The sequence below is a fragment of the Pseudophryne corroboree genome, chromosome 2 (assembly GCF_028390025.1).
Source record: "Pseudophryne corroboree isolate aPseCor3 chromosome 2, aPseCor3.hap2, whole genome shotgun sequence".
Taxonomy (NCBI): Eukaryota; Metazoa; Chordata; class Amphibia; order Anura; family Myobatrachidae; genus Pseudophryne; species Pseudophryne corroboree.
This window is the reverse complement of record NC_086445.1, coordinates 621931953-621944611: the sequence shown is the minus strand read 5'-3', so window position 1 is coordinate 621944611 and position 12659 is coordinate 621931953. Positions and strand designations below refer to the sequence as shown.

The following is a 12659-nucleotide window of genomic DNA, read 5'->3' as shown; positions in this document are numbered from 1 at the left end:
ATCACTAAGGAGAGTAAAACTAACCCTAAAGTCATTTAAGCACGTAAATGGTAAAAGGCTAAAAAAAGATTATATAGGACCATTTAACTGCAAACAGGGAGTCTTGATAAATGATGACAAAGAAAAAGCAGAAATATTGAACACGTTTTTTTCATCAGTGTTTACTAGAGAGGACCAGATGGTGGGATTAGTGAGTAACAGTAGTAATAATAATGATAAAGGCCCGCTGCTTAATACTTGTCTGTCTGAGAAAGTAGTCCCTGAGTGTTTAAGAAAAATTATGATTATTAAATTTCCTGGATCAGATGGACTTCACCCAAGGGTTCTCAGCGTGCTAGATGCTGAAATAACAATGGGGGGTCATTCCGAGTTGTTCGCTCGTTATTTTTTTGCCGCAACAGAGCGATTAGTCGCTAATGCGCATGCGCAATGTCCGCAGTGCAACTGCGCCAAGTAAATTAGCTATGCAGTTAGGTATTTTACTCACGGCATTACAAGGTTTTTTCTTCGTCTGGTGATCGTAATGTGATTGATAGGAAGTGGGTGTTTCTGGGCGGAAACAGGCCGTTTTATGGGTGTGTGCGAAAAAACGCTACAGTTTCTGGGAAAAACGCGGGAGTGGCTGGAGAAACGGAGGAGTGTCTGGGCGAACGCTGGGTGTGTTTGTGACGTCAAACCAGGAACGACAAGCACTGAACTGATCGCAGATGCCGAATAAGTGTGGAGCTACTCAGAAACTGCTAAGAGGTGTCTGTTCGCTATTTTGCTAATCTTTCATTCGCAATTTTGATAAGCTAAGATTCACTCCCAGTAGGCGGCGGCTTAGCGTGTGCAAAGCTGCTAAAAGCAGCTTGCGAGCGAACAACTCGGAATGACACCCAATGCCACTGTATTTGATTTTTACTGATTCAATTAATTCAGGCATGGTACCAAAGGACTGGCGTATAGCAGAGGTAGTGCCAATATTTAAAGATGGTATTAAAATTCATACTGGTAACTATAGACCAGGGGTGGTCTTCAGTATGCCGAATGTCGGGATCCCGGCGCACAGTATACCGGCGCCGGGATCCCGACACCCGGCATACCGACAGCTATACTCCCTTGTGTGGGTCCACTCCCCCCCTGGAGGGAGAATAAAATAGCGTGGCGCGTGTAGCAGGCCACTGTAATAAACAGATACAAAACAGAAAATATGGCTGCAGGAACCACCCGGCGCCCAGGTGAAATATTCTACAAGGGACACATAAACATATATAGATGTATACAACCCTTCAAATTGGAAAGGGGCGTCCAATCCTCAAACTTCACAGCTCCTCCTCTTAGCAGATGTCCTTAGCAGAACAGCATATGAAACAGAGGCGAGAGGGATGTAATGGACTGGAAGGAGTTTTGTGATTAAGGCCCTGTATTTCCCCGTTTATTAATAGTATACAGCTCGTCTGTGTTACATGACCCGTCACGGCGGCGTATGGTTAGCTGGCATAGGCGCCCTTAATGGGAGACCGTTCTAAGCGCCCAGTTGCTATGACTACCTATGTGCGGACAGCAGCCCAGGGGATGACGCCTTGATGCGCCAGGTTGCCGTGGCGACGCGTACACAGACGCGCGAACGGAAGTGATGGATCTCCACTTCCGGTAACTATGACAACCCGACGGCGCATTCACGCCAGACGGGCTGTGGAGCAACGGAGCAGCGCTTCTTGTGATTGGACAATAGAAAGGTTAAATATCCAGGAAGGAGATGGGAGATGGTATCCAGCCTTGAAAAAGACTCTGGAAAGGAGTTGAAATGCGTCGGCACCTTGGCATCCGTGGTCTGTGTCCGGTGGGAGTTAATGCTGATTCAAGAACCAGGGACAGTTCCAGTTTCCGGCCCGGGCGGCTTCTGCCGTTTAAGAACTTGATTGAGGACTTTTTATGGGTTCTCTTTCGCTCTGGTAATTGTTGCATTCATTCCCCTTGTGGCCCACACACATGGATAATTCATACCATCATATTTTGTGATTTTTTTGTGTCCTATGCTTGTGTGTTTTATTTTATTAAATTATTGTATTACACATGTGGCCTCCCTCTCCCCTCTGTTTCATATGCTGTTCTGCTAAGGACATCTGCTAAGAGGAGGAGCTGTGAAGTTTAAGGATTGGACGCCCCTTTCCAATTTGAAGGGTTGTATACATCTATATATGTTTATGTGTCCCTTGTAGAATATTTCACCTGGGCGCCAGGTGGTTCCTGCAGCCATATTTTCTGTTTTGTATCTGTTTTTTTCTGTGTTTTGGAGAGACAATGTTTTGGTTGTGTTAACCACGAGGCAGACCCCTGACGGAGTGGCGCGACACGTGAGATAAGTGGACAATTTTCGTAGTCTTTTGGTAGCAGGCCACTGTGCCCGCAGCGTGGCGAGCGCTGCGAGCGCTGAGAGCCCGCAAGGGGCTCCTTTGCGCTCGCCACACTGTCGGTATGCCGGCAGTCGGGCTCCCGGCGCCGGTATGCTGGTCGCCGGGAGCCCGACCGCTGGCATACCATACTACAACCATAGACTAGATAGTCTGACAGCTATAGTGGGGAAACTTTTGGAAATTATACTAAGGGATAGCATACAGGAGTACTCTCTGGTTAAGAACCAGCATGGTTTTGTGAGAAATGGGTCATGTCAAACTAATTTAATTAGCTTCTATGAGAAAATGAGTGACAATCTTGACCAGGGAAATGCAGTAGATGTAGTCTATCTGGATTTTGCAAAAGCCTTTGACAAAGTTCCTCACAGGAGGCTGATTTTCAAATTATAAGAGCTTGGTCAAGGAAACACTATTTGTATTTGGGTAAGTAAATGGCTAGATAACAGGGAACAGCAAGTTGTTATGGGATGTTTTCTATCTGGGCCCGAGTATACAGTGGAACACTGCAGGGGTCCATGCTCAGGCCACTATTGTTTAACATATTTATTGATGATCTAGGAGAAGGTCTGGAAAGCATAGTGTCAATTTTTGCAGACGATACTAAAAAATGTAGGGTAAACAATTCAGACGTAGATGTGGAGTCTCTTCAGACAACTTGCTTAAACTGGAAGTTTGGGCAGTGAAATAGAGAATGAAGTTTAATGTGGAAAAATGTAAAGTTATGCACTTTGGACTAAGAATAAACATGAAACATACAAATTAAATGGGGAAAATGTAGGGGAAATGGTATTAGAAAAAGATTTGGGGTTTTTCATTGATAGAAGACTAAGGGGGAGATGTACTAAGCAGTGAAAACAGTGGAGAAGTGAGCAAGTGGAGAAGTTGCTCATGGCAACCAATCAGCATTGACGTAACATTTATAATTTGCATACTATAAAAGTATACAGAGCAGCTGATTGGTTGCCATGGGCAACTTTTCCACTGCATACTTCTCCACTCTTAACACTGCTTAGTACATCTCCCCCTTAGCAGCAGAATCCAATGTCAAAAAGGAGCAACAAAGGCAAACAAGGTATTCTCATGGTTACTTAAAACGGGGAAATGAGACAAGAGATGAGTGTAATCCGCCCACTGTATAAATCATTGGTACATCTTAAGTATTGTGTACAGTTCTCGGAACCACACTATAGAAGAGACATATTGGAACTTTAAAAGTTTCAGAGAGGAGCAGTAAAAGTGATTGAGGGGTTGGAGACACTGAACTATGAGGAGAGGCTTTCTAGGTTAGATATGTTTACACTAGAAATGAGATGACCAAGAGGAGATATGATTAATTTTTACAAATATATAAAGGGACAAAACGTGGAGCTATCAGGTGATTTGTTTATTAAGAGATCTCTACACAAAACACGAGGACATCCACTAAGACTTGAGCAGAGGAAATTTCATACTCAGCGCAGGAAGGGATTCTTCACAGTCAGGGCTATACGGATTTGGAATTCTCTGCCATAGAAGGTTGTAATGGCAGACTCGGTCAATGTGTTACAAATGGGTTACATCACTTTTTAATGGAAAAAGATATCCGAGGATACTGCTTTTAAGCAGAATAGAATAGGCAATATAATATAATTCAGGTTGAACTCGATGGACAACTTGTCTTTTTTTCAACCTCACTATGTTACTATGTTTTCTGTGGCCCATATTGTTTGTTATTTTGACACACATAATATATAGTGTTTACCTTGCTATATAGGTTCCCTTTGTTTCAATATACTTATCACCATACAATCTTAGACACGGCCACTTAAACTACTTAAAAAACAAACACATACATATTTTAAATGTATTTTTTTTGTTTTAATCTGAGCAAAAGTAGTCAAACCTACTTAAAGGCATCATAAAATGGCCTTAATAGTGCCCGTCATAAAGAAAAAGTATGAAATCTTAATTTGGTGTTTTCATTTTTAGAGTGAGAAATCTCAAGGTTTTTTATTTGTGCTGACGAGCTCTGGAGGTGGAAGGGCCATGAGCACTACTGATTCTATGTGGTCGGGAGGAACGCCTTGGTACAGAGGTAACTATCGATACCAATTGTGTTGCTTCTCCTGAACTGTTGCTTGGCTGCTCTGTGTGCTGTGCGAGGTGCTGGGTTAAGTTGGTTAGGGTTGCATGTAAGTCTCTAGTGGCAACTGTTGGTTTTCATTATGCGCACCATACTTTGTTGGTTTTGTTGGCAGCTTTCCAAAATATCTAGGTAGTTTTGATGGAGCCTCTGATTCTCATCCATTATTTTTGTGAATGTGTCCATCATTTGATTGTTGTCAGCCCTTATTAACTCCATGGTGTTGACAATTCACGTTTGCTGAGTGTTGAGTCTGCTTATGTTTCTGTTTAAGCATGGGATGTGATGGGCTAGACTCCCAGTGAATTGGTTCTGCCTCTGTGGACCTGCTGGGTGGTCCAGTTGTCCCAAAACACCTGCTCCTCTGACTGTGGTTGTTGTGGGTCAGGTGTGCTTGTGGTGTATTTGTGTCGATGTACACACACAAGGAGGAGTTGCCACAGGTGGAAATATTGTGATTAAGTTTAAAATAAATGTATTCTCCATTTCAGGTTCAGCCTCTTCCGCTGCCTGAGTGTCCTAAAGTATGTCATCCACTGAATAAAAGAGCAGTTGTGTGTAAGTATTCTCTTGTACTATTATGTTTTGTTGCCTATGTCACCTAGGGGTAGATTCAGTACAGATTATACAAATGAGAAGTGTTGTTGTTGCCCATAGTAAGCAATCAGATTCTATTTTACATTTTGTGGCATGTAATAAATAAATGTTAGACAGAATCTGATTGCTATGGGTGACATCAACACTTCTCATTTTTAGAAGCTGTAGTGAATGTTCTCCATAATGTGACCTTTGTTTGTGGTGCATTATTTACATCCCTACTTTACTAAAGTGTCTTTTTTTTTTTAGAACTGGTGATGTTGCTCATAGCAAACAATCAGATTCTACTTAACATTTATTTAGCTGCTTTTAGAATATAATACATATATTCAGATTGTTTGCTGAGAGTAACATCAACAGTTTAAAAAAAAAACCATCTTAGTAAATGTACCCCTTTGTGTCATGTTAAAGTGGTTGTGTGTAAGTATGGGCCCTAATCTGTTGGTGTTATTTTTACTCAAGTAGGTATGGAGACTGTGGCGTCATTGGAATGAGACTCTCCAGGAGCTGGTGTGGTGGCCTTGAAGAGACAGTGGAAATCCTCTTTAGTGGTGGTGTGTCATGAGGCCTTGAAGATTGTGTTGAGATACGTCTCCTCGAGGGAGTCACCTGGGTTGATGGTCCTATGTAATAATAAAAAAATGAATACTTGCACAATAAATTTCATAACACAACACACAATTATATTGTACTTACCCCCTACAGCAGCGTCTTCGGCTTGTGTGGGGCTTGGGACTGGCACAGATGGTAGTGAAGACTTTTTAGTCACTGTAAAGAAGCATTGCATTACAACTAAAATATGTTGATAAATTTATTTGTCAATAAGAAACATTAGTTTATTTTGCACACATGACCACATTGCCAGTATATTTGTGTTAGAAAAAACAGACAAACACGTTTGCAGACTGTCATTTTGGAAATGTTAGCATTATTGTTATCATCACTGATCTTGGCTGAAGTTGTATATTGTACCCAATAAAAAAAAAAAAAAACTTCAAAAATTATGCTGTGTGTGATTTCATTTTATATACCAATACAACACTAAAAATGAGCAGAATCTTGCAAACTATTGTACTGCCACATATCAAACATTTGACCTACATATAATATTGCTTTTTTAAGCACAGAGTGGTTGAAAAACACTATCTGCACACTCTCAAATTAACTAAACATAACAATTGCACCATGACCCAGGGACAACATCATTCATGTCAATGAATTAGTAGTGACTTGACTATACTGAAATGCTGATAAACATCTCCTAAATGATAAGAGATGATGTAGGTGTACTGAAAACTATTGAAAAATTGGAGTTTAAGGCGTGACAGTACATAGGTGAAGGAAATTACCCTAGCAGCAAAGTGCAAATATAGATTCATATATGCTTAAAATGGCCATTCTCAACATACAGTAAGTGTAATTTTTGTGATCAGACCCAGAGTAATGCTCTCATGCTCTTGGCCCCTACAATGAACTATTTTAAGAAGGCGTGAAAATAAAGTCAATATCATATACACAATACATTCAAAATGCATTTAATAACATTTTACTTAAAGCCAAAAAAAGGAAAAAAAACACATTACAAAACCAGTAAACCAATGACACACCTCTCCAGAGTTTTTACAAAACAAAGGGGTCTATTCATGAGGCAGTGAAAAGAGCGGAGAAGTGAGCCACTCCGTACAATTGTATAGTATGCAAATTATAAATGTTACTTCAATGTTGATTGATTGCCATGGCAACTTCTCCACTGTCTCACTTCTCCACACTTTTCTTTGCTTCATGAATAGACCCCAAATATGAAAAAGACAAAAAACACAAAACATTAACATCACAAAATAAACTCCCAAAAAATATGCACCAAAAGCATGCAGGAGTAATATTGAGCAAAACAAAACATTATAGTACAGTAAAAAACATGACAATATATGTGTGCAATTAAAAATCACCATAATACTTTAAAAACAAAACAAGCAACCTTACTTGCCTTCCTGGGCTGATCAGAGTCCTGCACGTATGTTGCCTGCACAACATCGCCAGGGAACAGCACCTTTCTGGGCTACTTGTTTTCCAAGTAGTGGTCAATAAATGGGTGGCCTCCTCCTGTTTGCCATGCAGATATTGCCTCCTTTGCCATCTTTGCCTTCACACAATGCTTGATGTCGTAGAAGTGCTTATGATAGGTGTCCTCGGTGTGCTTAGTGAGCCCCTTACAATTGACTGCAGCCATGACCTTCTTACAAATGATGGCTTTTTTTCTAGATGACACCTTGGCAGACTCTCTCCCAAACAGCATAAAGTGATATTTCATGATGGTGTTCAGTGCCATATTCTCTGTGAACTTAAACTTCACATTGCGACCTGTATTGGTCCTGGTGCGTGGCTGCGGAGCTGCATTACTGTCACTGGAGGATTGTGGCGCCTCCTCTGCAACTTCCTCTACCCGCCCCCTCACTAACCTCCACCTCACTAACCTTCCCCACCTCACTAACCTCCGACTGGGACATACTTCTGAAAAACAACACAGAACACTGAAAAATAAAGGCAGACAAAACACACTCCTTCACTACACAGCACACACACCACACAAACTATTACAACAGACTGAAACCCACCCAACACTGACAGAAAATAAGACAAACTACTAAATAATAAAATAACAGTAAAGACAAGACAACTTTCAAGCACAATACAGCAATCAGAAATTGAGATACAAACTCCACAAAACTCACCAACTCCTCAGACCACTATCTCTCACCTCCCAACGAGGTTTGAACGGTTTGGGGTGTATTTAAATGGCTGCACTTTGCCACTCCCACTTATCATACACAACCAATCATGCATCACTTTCAAAAATGAAAGTAAATGTAGAAACACGGTCGAACTTGAAAAATACGAATTATGCTCCAAACCACCCATGTACATCCATAAAAAGACAAATGCAGCCGTAAACCACACACACACCAAATATGAATGACATCGACATCAGAAAACTCAAATTTCACAAACTCGGTAGCTTAGTAAATAACTGTTGTGTTTTTTTTTTTTTAAGTTGCAATCTCGCACTGCCGATATCAGTCATATTCAAACTCGGCAAAAACACTAATTTTAGTAAATTTACCCCATTATATCTAATCTAGTGTGTACTTCATGTATTGTGAAATAAAAAGTTTTACTTGCAGTAGGTTTTCTGATCATACATGTGTCAAAAAATGGCCTGAGCAAGGACTAAAGGCAGAACTTTGGCATTTTTAGATACAGTCTGCAGGAGGGAATTTTTGATCGGTACAGACCAATGGAGCCTACTATTATGAGTTGTAGTAAACTCACTAACAATGTTTATTTTGCCTCTTCTATGTTGTATGAGGCTTTCATTAAAAGCTATAATACTGAGTTCGGTTATGGATTGCTAGCTAACACTACCCACATAGATGCCCCATATAACAGAAAGCAACATTTGATGCTGACTCTTACATCTATAGGCCAGCATCTTCCAAAACTACCCTCACTACCCTCACTCTATTCATATGGCTATATAGGCCTTAATTGTGCCTTGAGCACCCAACCATTGAGATAAACCCTCCATGTCATCCTGAAACTTGCCAGACATAGGAAGACACAGCTCAACAACCGGATAGTATTCGTTAATAACTCCTAAATCCACCTAGTTGAAAACAGAAAAAGGGTTAACAATACAGTTTTCCAAAATCCAAAAGATGTCTGGCCCTAAAGACAATGCTATAGGTCAGACAATCAGCTGTATGAGCATAAGAGATATGATTCCCTGAAATCTGAACCGCTTCAAACTTATCGAATACGAGTTAACCTGAGACATGGTTTGGATGTTCCTGTCATACTTGGATTCCAGATCGAGGCCAAATGTCATCTTCCCGGTGTCGGATTCTTGCGGATGTTAGATTCCATATAAGGAGTGGCCGGGACTCTGTGCCCTTTCACTCCAGTCATGCTGTTGTATGCTGTGCTCTGCACTGTGGTGTGCATCCAAGTGGTTGTGCGGAATACAGGTCCAACAAAGCGGCTGTGCTGCTGTCACTGTAGCCTTTATCATGAGGCCTGCTGTGACAAATTACATTGCCCTATGTGGGCACTGCTATTATGTAGTGTTAGGACTGCTGACATTGGAAAAGCCTTGAAGTTATGCAGCAGCTTAAACATGTGTTTGCAAACATGAGTAAACTTATTCTCTGAATTTCTATTACCAGATAGGTCCAGGTATGGTTACAGGTAATTTTTCAGTGTGCTGAAGGGAAATGTAGGGGTGGGATCTGCAACCCCCCCCCTCTGTCTGTTTGTCTGTGACCCCTCCCCCTTATCAGCACCTGATACAAAATTATCTCCAGGAATGATCGAGCATTTACCATTGTTTGTCTGCTTGTGTCACGTCTAGCAAAGTTTGAGGATCTGGCAGCTGAGATTTGCCCAAGGAGGTAGCAGGCTGTGAATGAACCAGATGAGGGGGATGGATATAGTTCCTTCGCATGGGACTCAGAGCAATGAGGAATGTAGGTGGGGTTTGAGAGTCAATGGAAAGTATTTATTATGTACAGGGCTGAGATAGAGAACCGAGGCTGGTTAGCACGATGGTTAAAGACGTGGCAGGAGGCGAAGAACTGTGGACTGTGATTTGAAAGACGAGACTGTAGATGATGAACTGTGGAACTGTGGATGGTGGTTGAAGACATGGCTGGAGACAAGGACTGTGGACTGTGGTTTGTTAAACGAGGCTGAAGATAATAATCTGCAGGCTGTGGTCAGTGGTACAAAGGCGTGGCTGGTGAAAGATCTGTGGAGTGTGGTTTAAAACACGAGGCAGAAGACCCGGGGCCAACTGTGCCCAAAGAGTCTTACTGGACCGGGTTTTCCAGGAGTGCTTCCACAGGCAGTAACAGGCTAGAAACGGCAGGGCTGCAGCAGCAACAGAGAACCGACCAAACAGGATCAGGAGGAACCAGAATACAGCAGGAATCCTGGGAGCACAGGCTAAAGCACCTACAACAGGGTTGTAACTTGAAGCACTGGCGTCCCTGTCCTAAACCAGCCCCCTTTTATAGGGAGAGCTTCCCCTGAATTGGCTGGAAGAAACAGGAAACAGGAACTCTGCTTAAAACTTGGTCTCCAACATGGCGGCGCCCAGTAATGCAGACCTTTTTGCAAAGCCACATTGCTCACTGCCCCTGGTCTACAAGCAGCGAGTCAGCAAGAGCGACCCGCTGTAGCGGCGTCCGCCACCACGAGCGGAACCCCTCACCGCCGCTACTGCTGCCCACGGATCCGGCGCAGCAGCCCACCTCTGACGCTGCCCGCACATCGCCAAGAAAGCCAGCCCCGCGGCCCCAGCGTACCGGTAAGACTCCGGACGCTGACAGTACCCCCCCTTTGTGGGTGGACTCCGGACACCTATGTGGTTTAGTTGGAAACTTGGCATGAAATGTCCGAAGAAGTCTTCGAGCATAGACATCCTCTGCATCTACCCAAGATCTCTCCTCTGGCCCATACCCCTTCCAATTAACAAGGTACTGGATGCGACCATAACGTCTGCGAGAATCGAGGATCTTGTGAATCTCAAATTCGTCTTCATGTGCTGATTGGATCTTGGGTGATTTAGGTAGAGCGGCTTTGAACCGATTAAGTACCAATGGTTTTAAGAGAGAAATATGAAATGCATTAGGAATTCTTAACTGCGGAGGTAATTTCACTTTGTAAGCCACAGGATTCAACACTTTTTTGATTGGGTAAGGCCCAATAAATCTGGGAGCAAACTTTTTTGTAGGAACCTTTAATCTTAGGTTACGTGTGGAAACCCAAACCCGATCTCCTTCCTTAAGGCTTGGTACAGCTTTTCGTTTCAGATCTGCATAGGTCTTATATCTCTTGGATGTCTTGAGCAAAGTCTTGTGAACTTGTTTCCAGGCTTCAGTAAATTGTCAAAGTGTTGATTCTGCGGCAGGAACCTCGAGCATAGGCAGAAGTTGGAAGTCAGGAACTCTTGGATGGTAACCATAATTAATGAAGAATGGAGAAGATTTTGTGGCAGAGTGATAAAGATTGTTATGGGCAAAATCTGCGAATGGGAGGAAGTCCTGCCAGTTGTCCTGTGAGGAGTACATGAATAAACGCAGAAAAGTCTCCAGATCCTGGTTCACTCTCTCTGTTTGACCATCCGTTTGGGGATGATATCCTGAGAAGTTTAATTTCATGCCAAGAGCAGAACATAGGGATCTACAAAACTTGGCCACAAATTGAGGACCTCTATCAGACACGATTTCCTGTGGTAGACCATGGAGTCCAAAGATCTCTGCTATAAACAATTTTGCCAACTGGGATGCAGATGGAAGATTAGCTAGAGGAACAAAGTGTGCCATTTTAGAGAATCGGTCAACTATGACCCATACGGTGTTCCGCCCACCAGACGTAGGTAAATCTGTAATAAAGTCCATAGAAATATGCATCCATGGTCTTAGTGGTACCGGCAAAGGATGGAGTAACCCAGCTGGTGGAGCTTTGGGACTTTTATGCTGGGCACATTTTGGACAGGCAGCTACGAATTCCTGAATGTCAGTCCTGATATGAGGCCACCAGTAGGAGCGCTGAATGAATTTAAGTGTCTTATGACCGCCCGCATGGCCCATGAAGGAGGAGTGAGCCCATGTAAGAAGTTTTTTGCGAAGATTTGGTGCAACGAAGATCTTCCCTGGAGGAGGAAGTGGAGAGGTATTAGTTACAGAAAAAGAGGTGGATTCCAGGATAAATTGCTCTTTTGAACGGTCAGAGGGTTCTTCTGAATTTAGGGAGCGAGATAATGCATCTGCCTTTTTGTCGAGGGAACCTGGTCGGTAACTGAGTTTAAAATTAAAATGGGTAAAGAAGAGTGCCCATCTTGCTTGGCGTGGGTTCAGACATCGGGCTGACTGTAGATACAGGAGGTTCTTGTGATCTGTGGTCACCGAAATTGGATGCTGAGCTCCCTCCAACAAATACCTCCACTCCTCAAAGGCCAACTTAATTGCCAGTAATTCCTGTTCCCCAATAGCGTAATTCTGTTCAACGGGGGAGAATCTTTGCGAGAAGAATGCACAAGGATGGACCTTCTTGTCCTCGAAAAGCTGGAATAATACTGCTCCTACTCCTACAGTAGAGGCATCAACCTCCACCAAGAACGGACGGCTGAGATCGGGTTGTCGAAGAACTGGAGCAGTCGTGACGGCCTCCTTTTAAGATGAAAAAGCTTCCAAAGCCTCTGGAGACCACTTGGCAGGATCGGCTCCCTTCCTATAGGAGCTATGATAGAAGAATAATTTTGAATGAATCTTCGGTAGAAGTTAGCAAACCTAGGAAACATTGAATTCCTTTAAGGGTAGCTGGAAGTGCCCAATCCTGAATCGCCTGGACTTTAGCGGGGTCCATCTGTAACCTCTGCCCTGAAAAAATGTAACCGAGGAATGGAATCATGGGTACTTCAAAGGTGCACTTCTCTAACTTACAGAATAACTGATTCCTTCGTAAATGAGTTAATACTTCTT

The 12659-nt window shown here is 42.7% G+C and overlaps 1 long non-coding RNA gene across 1 annotated transcript in view; it reads right to left on the bottom strand.

The window, feature by feature from the left end:
• Positions 1-5299: 5299 nt before the first annotated feature.
• Positions 5300-12659, bottom strand: part of LOC135051023 (uncharacterized) — a 74473-nt gene continuing 67113 nt past the window's right edge. The window contains exons 2-3 of the long non-coding RNA XR_010241997.1: positions 5815-5886; positions 5300-5741 (exon numbers count right to left, since the gene is read on the bottom strand). This is a non-coding gene — a long non-coding RNA (uncharacterized LOC135051023). The remainder of the gene's footprint in view (positions 5742-5814; positions 5887-12659) is intronic.